General features: G+C 55.3%; 7 non-coding genes and 6 pseudogenes across 7 annotated transcripts; all 13 read right to left on the bottom strand.

Annotated features, from left to right (window-relative positions):
• Window positions 1-55: 55 nt before the first annotated feature.
• On the bottom strand, window positions 56-248 carry LOC126329889 (U2 spliceosomal RNA). The gene has a single exon (XR_007562580.1). It is a non-coding gene; the product is annotated as a U2 spliceosomal RNA (small nuclear RNA).
• Window positions 249-980: 732 nt separating this feature from the next.
• On the bottom strand, window positions 981-1,173 carry LOC126329888 (U2 spliceosomal RNA). The gene has a single exon (XR_007562579.1). It is a non-coding gene; the product is annotated as a U2 spliceosomal RNA (small nuclear RNA).
• A 732-nt stretch (window positions 1,174-1,905) lies between these two features.
• Window positions 1,906-2,098, bottom strand: LOC126329886 (U2 spliceosomal RNA). The gene has a single exon (XR_007562578.1). It is a non-coding gene; the product is annotated as a U2 spliceosomal RNA (small nuclear RNA).
• A 732-nt stretch (window positions 2,099-2,830) lies between these two features.
• Window positions 2,831-3,023, bottom strand: LOC126329885 (U2 spliceosomal RNA). Its single transcript, XR_007562577.1, has one exon. It is a non-coding gene; the product is annotated as a U2 spliceosomal RNA (small nuclear RNA).
• A 732-nt stretch (window positions 3,024-3,755) lies between these two features.
• On the bottom strand, window positions 3,756-3,948 carry LOC126329883 (U2 spliceosomal RNA). Its single transcript, XR_007562575.1, has one exon. It is a non-coding gene; the product is annotated as a U2 spliceosomal RNA (small nuclear RNA).
• A 732-nt stretch (window positions 3,949-4,680) lies between these two features.
• On the bottom strand, window positions 4,681-4,873 carry LOC126329882 (U2 spliceosomal RNA). The gene has a single exon (XR_007562574.1). It is a non-coding gene; the product is annotated as a U2 spliceosomal RNA (small nuclear RNA).
• A 732-nt stretch (window positions 4,874-5,605) lies between these two features.
• On the bottom strand, window positions 5,606-5,782 carry LOC126329819 (U2 spliceosomal RNA; annotated as a pseudogene).
• Window positions 5,783-6,388: 606 nt separating this feature from the next.
• Window positions 6,389-6,503, bottom strand: LOC126329848 (U2 spliceosomal RNA; annotated as a pseudogene).
• Window positions 6,504-7,235: 732 nt separating this feature from the next.
• Window positions 7,236-7,412, bottom strand: LOC126329818 (U2 spliceosomal RNA; annotated as a pseudogene).
• Window positions 7,413-8,018: 606 nt separating this feature from the next.
• LOC126329845 (U2 spliceosomal RNA) lies at window positions 8,019-8,133 on the bottom strand (annotated as a pseudogene).
• A 732-nt stretch (window positions 8,134-8,865) lies between these two features.
• LOC126329817 (U2 spliceosomal RNA) lies at window positions 8,866-9,042 on the bottom strand (annotated as a pseudogene).
• A 606-nt stretch (window positions 9,043-9,648) lies between these two features.
• Window positions 9,649-9,763, bottom strand: LOC126329846 (U2 spliceosomal RNA; annotated as a pseudogene).
• A 732-nt stretch (window positions 9,764-10,495) lies between these two features.
• LOC126329820 (U2 spliceosomal RNA) lies at window positions 10,496-10,684 on the bottom strand. Its single transcript, XR_007562545.1, has one exon. It is a non-coding gene; the product is annotated as a U2 spliceosomal RNA (small nuclear RNA).
• Between the last annotated feature and the right edge of the window lie 5,919 nt (window positions 10,685-16,603).

The raw sequence follows: 16,603 nt of genomic DNA, 5'->3' as shown, positions 1-16,603 counted from the left end.
AGAATATCTGATCTCTGCAGAATATTATCTCATTTCAAGCTGTGTTTTAATTAATTTTAGGTGGGCCGATCCCGGCGGTACTGCAATGCCGGGCCAACCCGCGACAGAGGTGGAGCAAGCCCCTAGCACTCCGTCATGAGCCAAAAATGAGTTTAATATTCTGGTCCTGCGATGCAGGACGTATCAGATATTAAGCTGATAAGAACAGATACTACACTTTGATCTTAGCCAAAAGGCCGAGAAGCGATAAGGAAAAACCGCAGTGGAAGGGCCTAAATGCTTGCAGCGTGTGCGCTCCACATGTGGGAGTGAAACATGGTGGTGCGGGCTGATATCGCAACAGGCGACCGTGGAAAACGTCGCAAAAGCAAGTGCCGGGAGGAAGGACAACTGAAGAGAGCACTCGTCAACAGCCTAGTTTTACCGTCCATGTCTAACAGTAAAGAGCGACTCCCATTTGAACGCCGCTAGCAGCCACGGCAGTGGAGAAGCCGTGAGGCCGCCCCACAGCAGCGCCAGGACGGCGCGAGCTACACCGGCGCGAGGCCGGCGCAAGCTACACCTAGCCGAGTGCTTACACCGTTCACCGCAGACTGCATATGTGTGTGTGTGCGTGTGTACACACGTATTCTGCGTGCGTGCGGCGGCGACGACGACGTTCGCGAGGAGCTAAGGTTATAACTCCAAAAAATTTAATTGAAATTATCTGTGGCCGGGCCATAAGAGACGCCAAAGGAGCATCCGACGGCGCTGTTGTGTGCCCCCATAAATTACCAGCCTAGTGTAATGTGGCTGCAAGAGCGGTCCGGCTAAAAACAAAAAAAAAAAAAAAAAAAATAAGATAATGTTAAATTAAAAGAAATCGCAGTGTGTAAGGAGCTAACTACTGGGCACATCGACAACTCCGACAAGTTTTGCTACCAGCAGAATATCTGATCTCTGCAGAATATTATCTCATTTCAAGCTGTGTTTTAATTAATTTTAGGTGGGCCGATCCCGGCGGTACTGCAATGCCGGGCCAACCCGCGACAGAGGTGGAGCAAGCCCCTAGCACTCCGTCATGAGCCAAAAATGAGTTTAATATTCTGGTCCTGCGATGCAGGACGTATCAGATATTAAGCTGATAAGAACAGATACTACACTTTGATCTTAGCCAAAAGGCCGAGAAGCGATAAGGAAAAACCGCAGTGGAAGGGCCTAAATGCTTGCAGCGTGTGCGCTCCACATGTGGGAGTGAAACATGGTGGTGCGGGCTGATATCGCAACAGGCGACCGTGGAAAACGTCGCAAAAGCAAGTGCCGGGAGGAAGGACAACTGAAGAGAGCACTCGTCAACAGCCTAGTTTTACCGTCCATGTCTAACAGTAAAGAGCGACTCCCATTTGAACGCCGCTAGCAGCCACGGCAGTGGAGAAGCCGTGAGGCCGCCCCACAGCAGCGCCAGGACGGCGCGAGCTACACCGGCGCGAGGCCGGCGCAAGCTACACCTAGCCGAGTGCTTACACCGTTCACCGCAGACTGCATATGTGTGTGTGTGCGTGTGTACACACGTATTCTGCGTGCGTGCGGCGGCGACGACGACGTTCGCGAGGAGCTAAGGTTATAACTCCAAAAAATTTAATTGAAATTATCTGTGGCCGGGCCATAAGAGACGCCAAAGGAGCATCCGACGGCGCTGTTGTGTGCCCCCATAAATTACCAGCCTAGTGTAATGTGGCTGCAAGAGCGGTCCGGCTAAAAACAAAAAAAAAAAAAAATAAAATAAGATAATGTTAAATTAAAAGAAATCGCAGTGTGTAAGGAGCTAACTACTGGGCACATCGACAACTCCGACAAGTTTTGCTACCAGCAGAATATCTGATCTCTGCAGAATATTATCTCATTTCAAGCTGTGTTTTAATTAATTTTAGGTGGGCCGATCCCGGCGGTACTGCAATGCCGGGCCAACCCGCGACAGAGGTGGAGCAAGCCCCTAGCACTCCGTCATGAGCCAAAAATGAGTTTAATATTCTGGTCCTGCGATGCAGGACGTATCAGATATTAAGCTGATAAGAACAGATACTACACTTTGATCTTAGCCAAAAGGCCGAGAAGCGATAAGGAAAAACCGCAGTGGAAGGGCCTAAATGCTTGCAGCGTGTGCGCTCCACATGTGGGAGTGAAACATGGTGGTGCGGGCTGATATCGCAACAGGCGACCGTGGAAAACGTCGCAAAAGCAAGTGCCGGGAGGAAGGACAACTGAAGAGAGCACTCGTCAACAGCCTAGTTTTACCGTCCATGTCTAACAGTAAAGAGCGACTCCCATTTGAACGCCGCTAGCAGCCACGGCAGTGGAGAAGCCGTGAGGCCGCCCCACAGCAGCGCCAGGACGGCGCGAGCTACACCGGCGCGAGGCCGGCGCAAGCTACACCTAGCCGAGTGCTTACACCGTTCACCGCAGACTGCATATGTGTGTGTGTGCGTGTGTACACACGTATTCTGCGTGCGTGCGGCGGCGACGACGACGTTCGCGAGGAGCTAAGGTTATAACTCCAAAAAATTTAATTGAAATTATCTGTGGCCGGGCCATAAGAGACGCCAAAGGAGCATCCGACGGCGCTGTTGTGTGCCCCCATAAATTACCAGCCTAGTGTAATGTGGCTGCAAGAGCGGTCCGGCTAAAAACAAAAAAAAAAAAAAAAAAAATAAGATAATGTTAAATTAAAAGAAATCGCAGTGTGTAAGGAGCTAACTACTGGGCACATCGACAACTCCGACAAGTTTTGCTACCAGCAGAATATCTGATCTCTGCAGAATATTATCTCATTTCAAGCTGTGTTTTAATTAATTTTAGGTGGGCCGATCCCGGCGGTACTGCAATGCCGGGCCAACCCGCGACAGAGGTGGAGCAAGCCCCTAGCACTCCGTCATGAGCCAAAAATGAGTTTAATATTCTGGTCCTGCGATGCAGGACGTATCAGATATTAAGCTGATAAGAACAGATACTACACTTTGATCTTAGCCAAAAGGCCGAGAAGCGATAAGGAAAAACCGCAGTGGAAGGGCCTAAATGCTTGCAGCGTGTGCGCTCCACATGTGGGAGTGAAACATGGTGGTGCGGGCTGATATCGCAACAGGCGACCGTGGAAAACGTCGCAAAAGCAAGTGCCGGGAGGAAGGACAACTGAAGAGAGCACTCGTCAACAGCCTAGTTTTACCGTCCATGTCTAACAGTAAAGAGCGACTCCCATTTGAACGCCGCTAGCAGCCACGGCAGTGGAGAAGCCGTGAGGCCGCCCCACAGCAGCGCCAGGACGGCGCGAGCTACACCGGCGCGAGGCCGGCGCAAGCTACACCTAGCCGAGTGCTTACACCGTTCACCGCAGACTGCATATGTGTGTGTGTGCGTGTGTACACACGTATTCTGCGTGCGTGCGGCGGCGACGACGACGTTCGCGAGGAGCTAAGGTTATAACTCCAAAAAATTTAATTGAAATTATCTGTGGCCGGGCCATAAGAGACGCCAAAGGAGCATCCGACGGCGCTGTTGTGTGCCCCCATAAATTACCAGCCTAGTGTAATGTGGCTGCAAGAGCGGTCCGGCTAAAAACAAAAAAAAAAAAAAAAAAAATAAGATAATGTTAAATTAAAAGAAATCGCAGTGTGTAAGGAGCTAACTACTGGGCACATCGACAACTCCGACAAGTTTTGCTACCAGCAGAATATCTGATCTCTGCAGAATATTATCTCATTTCAAGCTGTGTTTTAATTAATTTTAGGTGGGCCGATCCCGGCGGTACTGCAATGCCGGGCCAACCCGCGACAGAGGTGGAGCAAGCCCCTAGCACTCCGTCATGAGCCAAAAATGAGTTTAATATTCTGGTCCTGCGATGCAGGACGTATCAGATATTAAGCTGATAAGAACAGATACTACACTTTGATCTTAGCCAAAAGGCCGAGAAGCGATAAGGAAAAACCGCAGTGGAAGGGCCTAAATGCTTGCAGCGTGTGCGCTCCACATGTGGGAGTGAAACATGGTGGTGCGGGCTGATATCGCAACAGGCGACCGTGGAAAACGTCGCAAAAGCAAGTGCCGGGAGGAAGGACAACTGAAGAGAGCACTCGTCAACAGCCTAGTTTTACCGTCCATGTCTAACAGTAAAGAGCGACTCCCATTTGAACGCCGCTAGCAGCCACGGCAGTGGAGAAGCCGTGAGGCCGCCCCACAGCAGCGCCAGGACGGCGCGAGCTACACCGGCGCGAGGCCGGCGCAAGCTACACCTAGCCGAGTGCTTACACCGTTCACCGCAGACTGCATATGTGTGTGTGTGCGTGTGTACACACGTATTCTGCGTGCGTGCGGCGGCGACGACGACGTTCGCGAGGAGCTAAGGTTATAACTCCAAAAAATTTAATTGAAATTATCTGTGGCCGGGCCATAAGAGACGCCAAAGGAGCATCCGACGGCGCTGTTGTGTGCCCCCATAAATTACCAGCCTAGTGTAATGTGGCTGCAAGAGCGGTCCGGCTAAAAACAAAAAAAAAAAAAAATAAAATAAGATAATGTTAAATTAAAAGAAATCGCAGTGTGTAAGGAGCTAACTACTGGGCACATCGACAACTCCGACAAGTTTTGCTACCAGCAGAATATCTGATCTCTGCAGAATATTATCTCATTTCAAGCTGTGTTTTAATTAATTTTAGGTGGGCCGATCCCGGCGGTACTGCAATGCCGGGCCAACCCGCGACAGAGGTGGAGCAAGCCCCTAGCACTCCGTCATGAGCCAAAAATGAGTTTAATATTCTGGTCCTGCGATGCAGGACGTATCAGATATTAAGCTGATAAGAACAGATACTACACTTTGATCTTAGCCAAAAGGCCGAGAAGCGATAAGGAAAAACCGCAGTGGAAGGGCCTAAATGCTTGCAGCGTGTGCGCTCCACATGTGGGAGTGAAACATGGTGGTGCGGGCTGATATCGCAACAGGCGACCGTGGAAAACGTCGCAAAAGCAAGTGCCGGGAGGAAGGACAACTGAAGAGAGCACTCGTCAACAGCCTAGTTTTACCGTCCATGTCTAACAGTAAAGAGCGACTCCCATTTGAACGCCGCTAGCAGCCACGGCAGTGGAGAAGCCGTGAGGCCGCCCCACAGCAGCGCCAGGACGGCGCGAGCTACACCGGCGCGAGGCCGGCGCAAGCTACACCTAGCCGAGTGCTTACACCGTTCACCGCAGACTGCATATGTGTGTGTGTGCGTGTGTACACACGTATTCTGCGTGCGTGCGGCGGCGACGACGACGTTCGCGAGGAGCTAAGGTTATAACTCCAAAAAATTTAATTGAAATTATCTGTGGCCGGGCCATAAGAGACGCCAAAGGAGCATCCGACGGCGCTGTTGTGTGCCCCCATAAATTACCAGCCTAGTGTAATGTGGCTGCAAGAGCGGTCCGGCTAAAAACAAAAAAAAAAAAAAATAAAATAAGATAATGTTAAATTAAAAGAAATCGCAGTGTGTAAGGAGCTAACTACTGGGCACATCGACAACTCCGACAAGTTTTGCTACCAGCAGAATATCTGATCTCTGCAGAATATTATCTCATTTCAAGCTGTGTTTTAATTAATTTTAGGTGGGCCGATCCCGGCGGTACTGCAATGCCGGGCCAACCCGCGACAGAGGTGGAGCAAGCCCCTAGCACTCCGTCATGAGCCAAAAATGAGTTTAATATTCTGGTCCTGCGATGCAGGACGTATCAGATATTAAGCTGATAAGAACAGATTTTTTTTAGTCATTGAGAGAATTTTTGGAAGCGGGAAGGAACTTCTAGGAAGGTTGCTTCAGGAATATTCCGGACCACAGTACCAGTTTCGTGGTCGACGTCATCTGCCACCATCTACAGAGAGTCGTACCTCACTAGCTGGTACTGGGCCGGCGTCGTAACTAAGAATTATCTAAAGATAATAGGAGATCTTGGGTTTACCCGGAGTGCAGTGGCGCACTCCGGCCAAGATGAGAAGGTCATAAGTTTGTATCAACCCCGGGCGGAGACCCAGACGAAGCTGGCCGGGGGAAAAATAGGAAGACGAACAGAGCGGAAGGCACATACGTCGCTACCAACTCTGCCGCCGGTGTCGACAGTATAAACTGGACACACACGAGACCGGTCTGCATCTGCCACGGCAGGAGGATCAGATGGGACGGCTACATCTGCCTCTGCGGGTGGTTCAGATGGGGCCTGAGCATCTCGCCACCCTTAGTCAAAATCGGGAGAAAAAAATGGAGGGAAGAAGTATCACATGCAGCGCAGGTCTGGCAGTTACGAAGGCACTTGCTGCCCTCACAGCAAGGCCAACCACGATCCAGACCGTGCACGCCGCAACTTCGTCATAGTCGGGTGCCGGGAGAGCAATGACTAAAGAAAATACATCGCATATCAGTGCGTTTCGTATCCGAATTTACCAGCATTAAGCTGATAAGAACAGATACTACACTTTGATCTTAGCCAAAAGGCCGAGAAGCGATAAGGAAAAACCGCAGTGGAAGGGCCTAAATGCTTGCAGCGTGTGCGCTCCACATGTGGGAGTGAAACATGGTGGTGCGGGCTGATATCGCAACAGGCGACCGTGGAAAACGTCGCAAAAGCAAGTGCCGGGAGGAAGGACAACTGAAGAGAGCACTCGTCAACAGCCTAGTTTTACCGTCCATGTCTAACAGTAAAGAGCGACTCCCATTTGAACGCCGCTAGCAGCCACGGCAGTGGAGAAGCCGTGAGGCCGCCCCACAGCAGCGCCAGGACGGCGCGAGCTACACCGGCGCGAGGCCGGCGCAAGCTACACCTAGCCGAGTGCTTACACCGTTCACCGCAGACTGCATATGTGTGTGTGTGCGTGTGTACACACGTATTCTGCGTGCGTGCGGCGGCGACGACGACGTTCGCGAGGAGCTAAGGTTATAACTCCAAAAAATTTAATTGAAATTATCTGTGGCCGGGCCATAAGAGACGCCAAAGGAGCATCCGACGGCGCTGTTGTGTGCCCCCATAAATTACCAGCCTAGTGTAATGTGGCTGCAAGAGCGGTCCGGCTAAAAACAAAAAAAAAAAAAAATAAAATAAGATAATGTTAAATTAAAAGAAATCGCAGTGTGTAAGGAGCTAACTACTGGGCACATCGACAACTCCGACAAGTTTTGCTACCAGCAGAATATCTGATCTCTGCAGAATATTATCTCATTTCAAGCTGTGTTTTAATTAATTTTAGGTGGGCCGATCCCGGCGGTACTGCAATGCCGGGCCAACCCGCGACAGAGGTGGAGCAAGCCCCTAGCACTCCGTCATGAGCCAAAAATGAGTTTAATATTCTGGTCCTGCGATGCAGGACGTATCAGATATTAAGCTGATAAGAACAGATTTTTTTTAGTCATTGAGAGAATTTTTGGAAGCGGGAAGGAACTTCTAGGAAGGTTGCTTCAGGAATATTCCGGACCACAGTACCAGTTTCGTGGTCGACGTCATCTGCCACCATCTACAGAGAGTCGTGCCTCACTAGCTGGTACTGGGCCGGCGTCGTAACTAAGAATTATCTATAGATAATAGGAGATCTTGGGTTTACCCGGAGTGCAGTGGCGCACTCCGGCCAAGATGAGAAGGTCATAAGTTTGTATCAACCCCGGGCGGAGACCCAGACGAAGCTGGCCGGGGGAAAAATAGGAAGACGAACAGAGCGGAAGGCACATACGTCGCTACCAACTCTGCCGCCGGTGTCGACAGTATAAACTGGACACACACGAGACCGGTCTGCATCTGCCACGGCAGGAGGATCAGATGGGACGGCTACATCTGCCTCTGCGGGTGGTTCAGATGGGGCCTGAGCATCTCGCCACCCTTAGTCAAAATCGGGAGAAAAAAATAGAGGGAAGAAGTATCACATGCAGGGCAGGTCTGGCAGTTACGAAGGCGCTTGCTGCCCTCACAGCAAGGCCAACCACGATCCGGACCGTGCACGCTGCAACTTCGTCATAGTCGGGTGCCGGGAGAGCAATGACTAAAGAAAATACATCGCATATCAGTGCGTTTCGTATCCGAATTTACCAGCATTAAGCTGATAAGAACAGATACTACACTTTGATCTTAGCCAAAAGGCCGAGAAGCGATAAGGAAAAACCGCAGTGGAAGGGCCTAAATGCTTGCAGCGTGTGCGCTCCACATGTGGGAGTGAAACATGGTGGTGCGGGCTGATATCGCAACAGGCGACCGTGGAAAACGTCGCAAAAGCAAGTGCCGGGAGGAAGGACAACTGAAGAGAGCACTCGTCAACAGCCTAGTTTTACCGTCCATGTCTAACAGTAAAGAGCGACTCCCATTTGAACGCCGCTAGCAGCCACGGCAGTGGAGAAGCCGTGAGGCCGCCCCACAGCAGCGCCAGGACGGCGCGAGCTACACCGGCGCGAGGCCGGCGCAAGCTACACCTAGCCGAGTGCTTACACCGTTCACCGCAGACTGCATATGTGTGTGTGTGCGTGTGTACACACGTATTCTGCGTGCGTGCGGCGGCGACGACGACGTTCGCGAGGAGCTAAGGTTATAACTCCAAAAAATTTAATTGAAATTATCTGTGGCCGGGCCATAAGAGACGCCAAAGGAGCATCCGACGGCGCTGTTGTGTGCCCCCATAAATTACCAGCCTAGTGTAATGTGGCTGCAAGAGCGGTCCGGCTAAAAACAAAAAAAAAAAAAAATAAAATAAGATAATGTTAAATTAAAAGAAATCGCAGTGTGTAAGGAGCTAACTACTGGGCACATCGACAACTCCGACAAGTTTTGCTACCAGCAGAATATCTGATCTCTGCAGAATATTATCTCATTTCAAGCTGTGTTTTAATTAATTTTAGGTGGGCCGATCCCGGCGGTACTGCAATGCCGGGCCAACCCGCGACAGAGGTGGAGCAAGCCCCTAGCACTCCGTCATGAGCCAAAAATGAGTTTAATATTCTGGTCCTGCGATGCAGGACGTATCAGATATTAAGCTGATAAGAACAGATTTTTTTTAGTCATTGAGAGAATTTTTGGAAGCGGGAAGGAACTTCTAGGAAGGTTGCTTCAGGAATATTCCGGACCACAGTACCAGTTTCGTGGTCGACGTCATCTGCCACCATCTACAGAGAGTCGTACCTCACTAGCTGGTACTGGGCCGGCGTCGTAACTAAGAATTATCTAAAGATAATAGGAGATCTTGGGTTTACCCGGAGTGCAGTGGCGCACTCCGGCCAAGATGAGAAGGTCATAAGTTTGTATCAACCCCGGGCGGAGACCCAGACGAAGCTGGCCGGGGGAAAAATAGGAAGACGAACAGAGCGGAAGGCACATACGTCGCTACCAACTCTGCCGCCGGTGTCGACAGTATAAACTGGACACACACGAGACCGGTCTGCATCTGCCACGGCAGGAGGATCAGATGGGACGGCTACATCTGCCTCTGCGGGTGGTTCAGATGGGGCCTGAGCATCTCGCCACCCTTAGTCAAAATCGGGAGAAAAAAATGGAGGGAAGAAGTATCACATGCAGCGCAGGTCTGGCAGTTACGAAGGCACTTGCTGCCCTCACAGCAAGGCCAACCACGATCCAGACCGTGCACGCCGCAACTTCGTCATAGTCGGGTGCCGGGAGAGCAATGACTAAAGAAAATACATCGCATATCAGTGCGTTTCGTATCCGAATTTACCAGCATTAAGCTGATAAGAACAGATACTACACTTTGATCTTAGCCAAAAGGCCGAGAAGCGATAAGGAAAAACCGCAGTGGAAGGGCCTAAATGCTTGCAGCGTGTGCGCTCCACATGTGGGAGTGAAACATGGTGGTGCGGGCTGATATCGCAACAGGCGACCGTGGAAAACGTCGCAAAAGCAAGTGCCGGGAGGAAGGACAACTGAAGAGAGCACTCGTCAACAGCCTAGTTTTACCGTCCATGTCTAACAGTAAAGAGCGACTCCCATTTGAACGCCGCTAGCAGCCACGGCAGTGGAGAAGCCGTGAGGCCGCCCCACAGCAGCGCCAGGACGGCGCGAGCTACACCGGCGCGAGGCCGGCGCAAGCTACACCTAGCCGAGTGCTTACACCGTTCACCGCAGACTGCATATGTGTGTGTGTGCGTGTGTACACACGTATTCTGCGTGCGTGCGGCGGCGACGACGACGTTCGCGAGGAGCTAAGGTTATAACTCCAAAAAATTTAATTGAAATTATCTGTGGCCGGGCCATAAGAGACGCCAAAGGAGCATCCGACGGCGCTGTTGTGTGCCCCCATAAATTACCAGCCTAGTGTAATGTGGCTGCAAGAGCGGTCCGGCTAAAAACAAAAAAAAAAAAAAATAAAATAAGATAATGTTAAATTAAAAGAAATCGCAGTGTGTAAGGAGCTAACTACTGGGCACATCGACAACTCCGACAAGTTTTGCTACCAGCAGAATATCTGATCTCTGCAGAATATTATCTCATTTCAAGCTGTGTTTTAATTAATTTTAGGTGGGCCGATCCCGGCGGTACTGCAATGCCGGGCCAACCCGCGACAGAGGTGGAGCAAGCCCCTAGCACTCCGTCATGAGCCAAAAATGAGTTTAATATTCTGGTCCTGCGATGCAGGACGTATCAGATATTAAGCTGATAAGAACAGATTTTATTTTCCGAGATAATTCTTAGTTACATTTATACGAAGTATAATTTTAAGAAAAATATTGTTCCAAGTTATACAATTCTAACTTTACAATTTTATGTGGTGCTTAGGTGTATATACATAGTCGGGTCTACCCGAGACTTAAGTATTTCATTAATTAAATATTTCAAAGTTTGGGATAAGCCCATTCCTTAATTATTGCATGAGTAACCTAAATAACTCAATAAATGAAACTTAAAAAATTTCAAGTTATATTACTAATATCCGCGTTAAGCGCGGGAACTTAATTATTTCACCTTATATTGTAGTTCCACGTTAAGCGCGGTCATCTTAAATATTTTAATGTTTTAAATATTTCATTTGTGTCATAGGGTGTGGGTGTTAGGCGGCTGTGGCTACCACGTCGCCCTGACCGCCATTTTGCGCAAGGCAGTATGGCGGCCAGTTGCCCGCGGACACCGCACGCAGGCGGGCCGCTGGGCCAGGCTCCGCCCCTCGGGCCGCCATGCGGCAGCCGTCAGCGGGGCGTCGCGGCTAGTGGGGCCTTGTTTTGTGGTCCACGTCGCCCTGACCGCCATTTTGCGCAAGGCAGTATGGCGGCCAGTGGCCCGCGGACACCGCACGCAGGCGGGCCGCTGGGCCAGACTCCGTCCCTCGGGCCGCCATGCGGCAGCCGTCAGCGGGGCGTCGCGGCTAGTGGTGCGTCGCGTCTCGTGGTCTGGAGGCGGAGTCTGCAGTTGAAATGGCCGGGCGGTAAACACACGAGCTGCGCCGCCTCGCGCCGCACCGTCCGAGGTGGGGGCCATGTTCGGCGGCCACCAGGGGCGGAGGGGCGCAGGGCAGCACAGCGCGCACTGTACCGACTCGGCACCGTCGCGGTGCCTCCCTCAGGTCGTCCAGGGATCGATGCCGGTGACTGCAGTCTCGACGTTCTCGCAGACTGACGCCAGAGCGTGCCACAGCCTAGGGGGGGAGCACATACTGGCGGTGGCCAGTGATGTGCTCGATGTAAATATCGCGGGACCACTTGATGGTGTCAGACACCATCAGCCGCCGCATTAGTTGGCAGTAGCGGCTAGCGATGCCTAGGTGCCGAAGCACTGCATCGTTCCGGCGGTCCCACGCCCCCAGGCTGCCAACCACCAGGGCGTCGACTGTGACAGCATAGCCGCGAGCGGCCAGCCCGCGGGCAACGTCGGCATATTTAATTTGTTTTAGTTGCCGAGCGTTGTCCAGCGCAATCCGCCTGTTTTCGAAGGGGATTGTCACGTCGACGATAGTGACACTCCGTTTCTCCTCGTCGGTGACAACGAGGTCGGGACGCAGTCCGCTGTTGTCCCCCAGCACCGTCTGGTTGATTCTCACGCTGGGGGCAGCGGCGTTTCCTCTTCTGGGGCGCCCGGCAACGGCTGTTGCGAGGCGCGTGAGGACTGCGTTGTGTCGCAGCTGGCTGGCAGCTGAGTGCACCATGCACGAGTTGATAACGTGCGGGAGCGTCTCACTGTTATGACCACAGCGGCGGCAGGCTTTGCTGTCGCTGTTTCGTCCACCGAAGCGGCGGCAGCCGTTCAGTGGGACGACACCGAGCCTGGCGCGGTGGATGAAGCGCCAGTCTGCAAAGCGGGTGTATTTGCCGCCTGCCATGAAGTGATTGGACGCCGTTGATTCCCTGGTGCACTCAAACACCTTTCCCTGGTCAGGTTTACTGAGTAAGAGGCGGCGCAGGCAGCGTCTCACACACTCTCGTAGTGTCTGCGTGAGCAGCCGCTTTGCGTCGCCTCCCACCCGGACACGCTCGGCGTCAGCGCCGAATGTGTGTCCCACGCCGTCATCTTCGAGTTGCGGTCCCTCGCCGTCATCTCCGAGTTGCCGAGTTGCCGTCCCGCGGTCCCGCGCTGCTCCGCCATGTTCCCCGAGAGGCACCGCCATGCCTGCCGCGCCGCGAGGTTCCGCCATGCTGGCCGTGCCGCGAGGCTCCGCCCCGCCGCCCGCGCCGGCAGGCTCCGCCCCGCCCGCAGCCGGCTGCGTTCTCCCGCCGGTGACGCCATGTTCCGCGATGGCGGGCTGGCCGCAGACCTCCACCTGCAACTCAGACAACTCATTACTCCAGCGCCAGGTAACACCACGTGGCGCTAGGCGCCTTGTGGCGTTCCTGACGCGCGTCCACAGCGACTGGATGTCGCCCCCGTCGCGTGCGAACTCGCCCTCGACGACGCCGCTCAGGTAGGTGGCCAGGTCCGTTCGACTCGGCTCCCTCCCCAGGCGACGGCGCACCGCCGTAGTTAACGTGGCCCAGGCGATGTCGCGGACGGCGGCGTCACTGCAGTACAGCATCCGGAAGCCGTGGGCGATGGTGGAGATGTCCGCAGAGTCCGAAAGCGGCGTCAGGCCGCATCCTCCTTCTCCCAGCGCGAGGTACAGCTGTTCAGTCGAGGCGCGCTGTGGGAGGAAGAGCCATGCTTTAACCGCCGCTTTGACTGCTTTGTCCAGTGCAGACAGCGGTCCTTTGCGCACCGCTCCGCCCCGCATGACAAAGTCAAGCCTGGGGAGGAGGAAGACACGCACGGCGTCAATTTTCTGCCAAGGAGCCAGCAGGGAAGCATCCAGGCGCTCCAAGTCACGCCGAATCGCAGCGATCGCATCCGTTGGCGTCTGCGAAACTTTGTACCCAGTGGGGACGCCAAGGTGGAGGTAGGCGTCGCCCTCACCAAGTACGGCCGGTTCTCCCCCTTGCAGGGTGAATACCGAGCCCAATGTCTCGCGGCGGCGGATGTGAAGCGTAGCGCACTTCGACGGCTTGAAGGTGAGCCCGGCCCACGTCGCCGCCTCTCCCACAACACTGAGCAGTGTCTGCATCGCCTCTGAATCCCGCGCAAGAAGCACGATATCGTCCGCATACGCCAGTGCACTCACACTGACGCCGCAAAGCGGAATGCCACACTCATTTTTGAGTGCGGTTGCGGCGCGAAGTATCGGCTCGAGCGCGAGATTAAAGACGATGGGTGACAGTGGGCAGCCCTGCTTGACCCCCGCCTGGATCTCTATCTCCTCCGTTAGCCCGCCAGATGTACGGACACGGGTGGAGCAACCATTGTACATATCAACAATTAGATGATGCAATTGCTCTGGTAGTCCCATCCTGCCCAGTACTCCAAGGAGGTGGGCGTGAGGCACTGAGCCAAAAGCATTCGCTAGATCAAGCCAAGCAAAGCATGCTTGGCCTGCCCTGCGCCTTGCATCATCAATTGCCGTCTGCACAATAAAGTTGTGCTCGAAGCAGCCTTCAAACGTGCGGAAACCCTTTTGTTCTGGGGAGAGCAGGCTCAAACGCTCTGCCCAGAGGGTTGTGCGGTCCGCCACGATTGCAGCAAAGAGCTTGGAGATGGTAGAGCTCAATGCTAGAGGCCGCCAGTTCGTCACGTCCGAGACGTCCCCTTTCTTGTGGATGAGGACGGTAGTGGATACTTTCCACTGCACCGGAATCTTCCGCTCCTCCCAGCAGCGCGAGAAGATCCTAGCTAGCACATGGCAGCCAGGGTCCTCACGCCGCAGGTCGGAGTAGGTGACTCCGTCTGCCCCTGGAGCAGTATTGCTCGCCTTTCGGAGCCGCCGTTCCACCTCTGTTGCGGTGATCGGCGTCAGCACCTCCTCGCTGACGTTGGGAGGCGTGGTGGCGGCAAACTCTGGGACAGCAGCTGGTGCATCTGTAACAAAAAAGTTCGTCTTAGTATATGTTCTTTTAAAATGCTCCGTGAGCACATTGCCATCGATTTGGCAGTACGGTGACGTCTCGCCGAGGACGCGCTGCATCGCTTTGCGCCGGTCCGCGCGGTACAACCTCTGAATTTCAGATGCTGCATACGCGTCATACCGATGTTCAGCGGTCGCCGCGCGCCGTGCGCCACGTCCGCCGTCCCGTCTACCGTGGCCGTGTGCGGGGGCAGGGGGAGGGGGATTGGCAGCAGCGCCGGTGCGGCCCTGGCCGCGATGCGCTGCTGGTGGTTGTCCGTCCTGTTGACCTCCGGCCGCTCGTCGTTGCGGCTTCGTCTCGGCGATCTCGGAGATGAACTTCTCGATGACCTTGACGAAGGCGTCCCATGGTTGGTCGCGGACGCTCTCCAGGGCCGACAGCCAGTGCCGCTGCCTCTCCGTTAGCCGAGTATCGGCCGGGGGAGGGGGGGGCGGAGCTGCCTCAGGTGCGCCCTGTGGGGAAGGTGCAGGAGGGATTGTCAGGTTCGGTGTGGGACGGGCGTTCTGCGCTGGCTGGCTCGGATTCGGACGGTGTCGGTTGGAGCGTCTTCGCCGTCTCCTCTTGTTGCTGCCCGGTCTCTGGGATGCAGCTGCAGTGTCTTCCTCCCTGCCGCGCCGCTCCGTCGTCTGCGTCGGTGTTGTGCCGCTAGCAGGTAGCGCAGTAGCGGCGGTGGCGGCCGGTGCGTCTCCGGGTGTAGCTCGCGCCGGCACGGCGATCGAGTCAGGCTCGTCGCGGCTGTTGGTCGCCGCACCGCTAACAGATGGCCCGGCGGTCGCTCGCGCCGCGCTGCCGGCGCGAGGTACACGAGGTGCAGCTCGCGCCGGCTCGGCGCTCGGGTCGGGCGCACCGTGGCTACCGGTCATCGCGCCGCCAACAGATGGCCCAGCGGTCGCTCGCGGCACGCCGCCGGCGCGGGGCGCACGGGGTGTAGTTCGCGCCGGCCGCCCGGGCGCATTGCCCCGCGCCGGGTTGTCGATACGCCGACTGGGTGTAGCTCGCGCCGGCCTCGCACTCGAGTCGGGCGCACCGTGGCTGTCAGTTACCGCGCCGCCAACAGATGGCCCGGCGGTCGCCCGCGCCGCGCCGCCGGCGCGAGATACACGAGGTGTAGCTCGCGCCGGCCGCCCAGACGCATTGGCTCGCGCCTGGCCACCGTCGTGCGGACTAGGCGGTATGATGCGCCGACGATTCGGAGGCGGTGGTCTGCGTCCTGCTGCACGCCGTTTGTCCCTCCGGGGGGTGACTATGTGCCACTCGGAATCTGTAACAGCTGTTTTGTTATTGACATTCCCTGCCTGAGCGGAAACGGAGCGGCTGGGGCCACTCGACGTAACCGTCGGCAGGGCAGCAGGGGTACGCGTGAACGTCTGTGACCGCACAAGCGTCCCACCGTCCGGTCCACCTGCCTTGCTCGCGGCCTTTGGTGTATCATTCAGCGGCGCGGAGGCGCCGTGAATGATCGCACTTTCGGTCGCGGCGAGCGAGGCAGCCTGCCTGTCACTGTCCGCCCGTCTCGCAGAGCCACCTATCAGCGGCGTAGCGAACGCAGGCGGCAGCCCCAGGCCGGTACCCATGCTCTCGACAGGTGGTGGGCGGGGGGTGCTTGCCACAGCGGGGCGACGTGGCCAGCGTACACCACTGGGAGCAGAGGCCGGCGCGGGCGACGGCAAGCCGCCGCTTTTACCGGAGTCCGCCCCGCTGGCCAGAACGACGCGTTCGGCGGCAGGCGTCGGCAGCAGGCTGCCTACACCTCCCGAACTTGCGCTCGGCACTCGTGGCGACACGGCCGACGTCGCAGAGCGTATCGGCAGTGGGATGCCAGACCTCCTCGGCGTGCGCACACACGGTTCGCACGACGCGGGGGCAGCAACCGCCGCCGTCCTGGGCGTCGCAGTCGTCTGCACACTCACACAGGGCGAGGGCAGAGCGGCCTGTGAGCCCACCACGCTGCTGCGGGTCAGGACCGCCGCGTACGTTAATTCTAAGCCCAGCCGGTCTGTCCTACTAGCTTCGGGGACCGGACTGGACTGTGGCCATAGCCCCTTTCTAATATCTAAGGCTAGGCGGCCTGTGGTACTATCTTCCCGGGCCGCTGTCGCCTGTGGCTTTCGCCCAGCACTAACTAAGGACGAGGGGCCTGTCCTACTAGCTTCGGGGGCCCCCGCCTGTGACCTCCCGCCGGCTGACTTCTCTGAGTGCCCCAG

The sequence above is a fragment of the Schistocerca gregaria genome, unplaced genomic scaffold (genome assembly GCF_023897955.1).
Source record: "Schistocerca gregaria isolate iqSchGreg1 unplaced genomic scaffold, iqSchGreg1.2 ptg001219l, whole genome shotgun sequence".
Taxonomy (NCBI): Eukaryota; Metazoa; Arthropoda; class Insecta; order Orthoptera; family Acrididae; genus Schistocerca; species Schistocerca gregaria.
The sequence above is the reverse complement of the archived record's forward strand: the minus strand, read 5'-3'. Positions and strand labels throughout refer to the sequence as shown.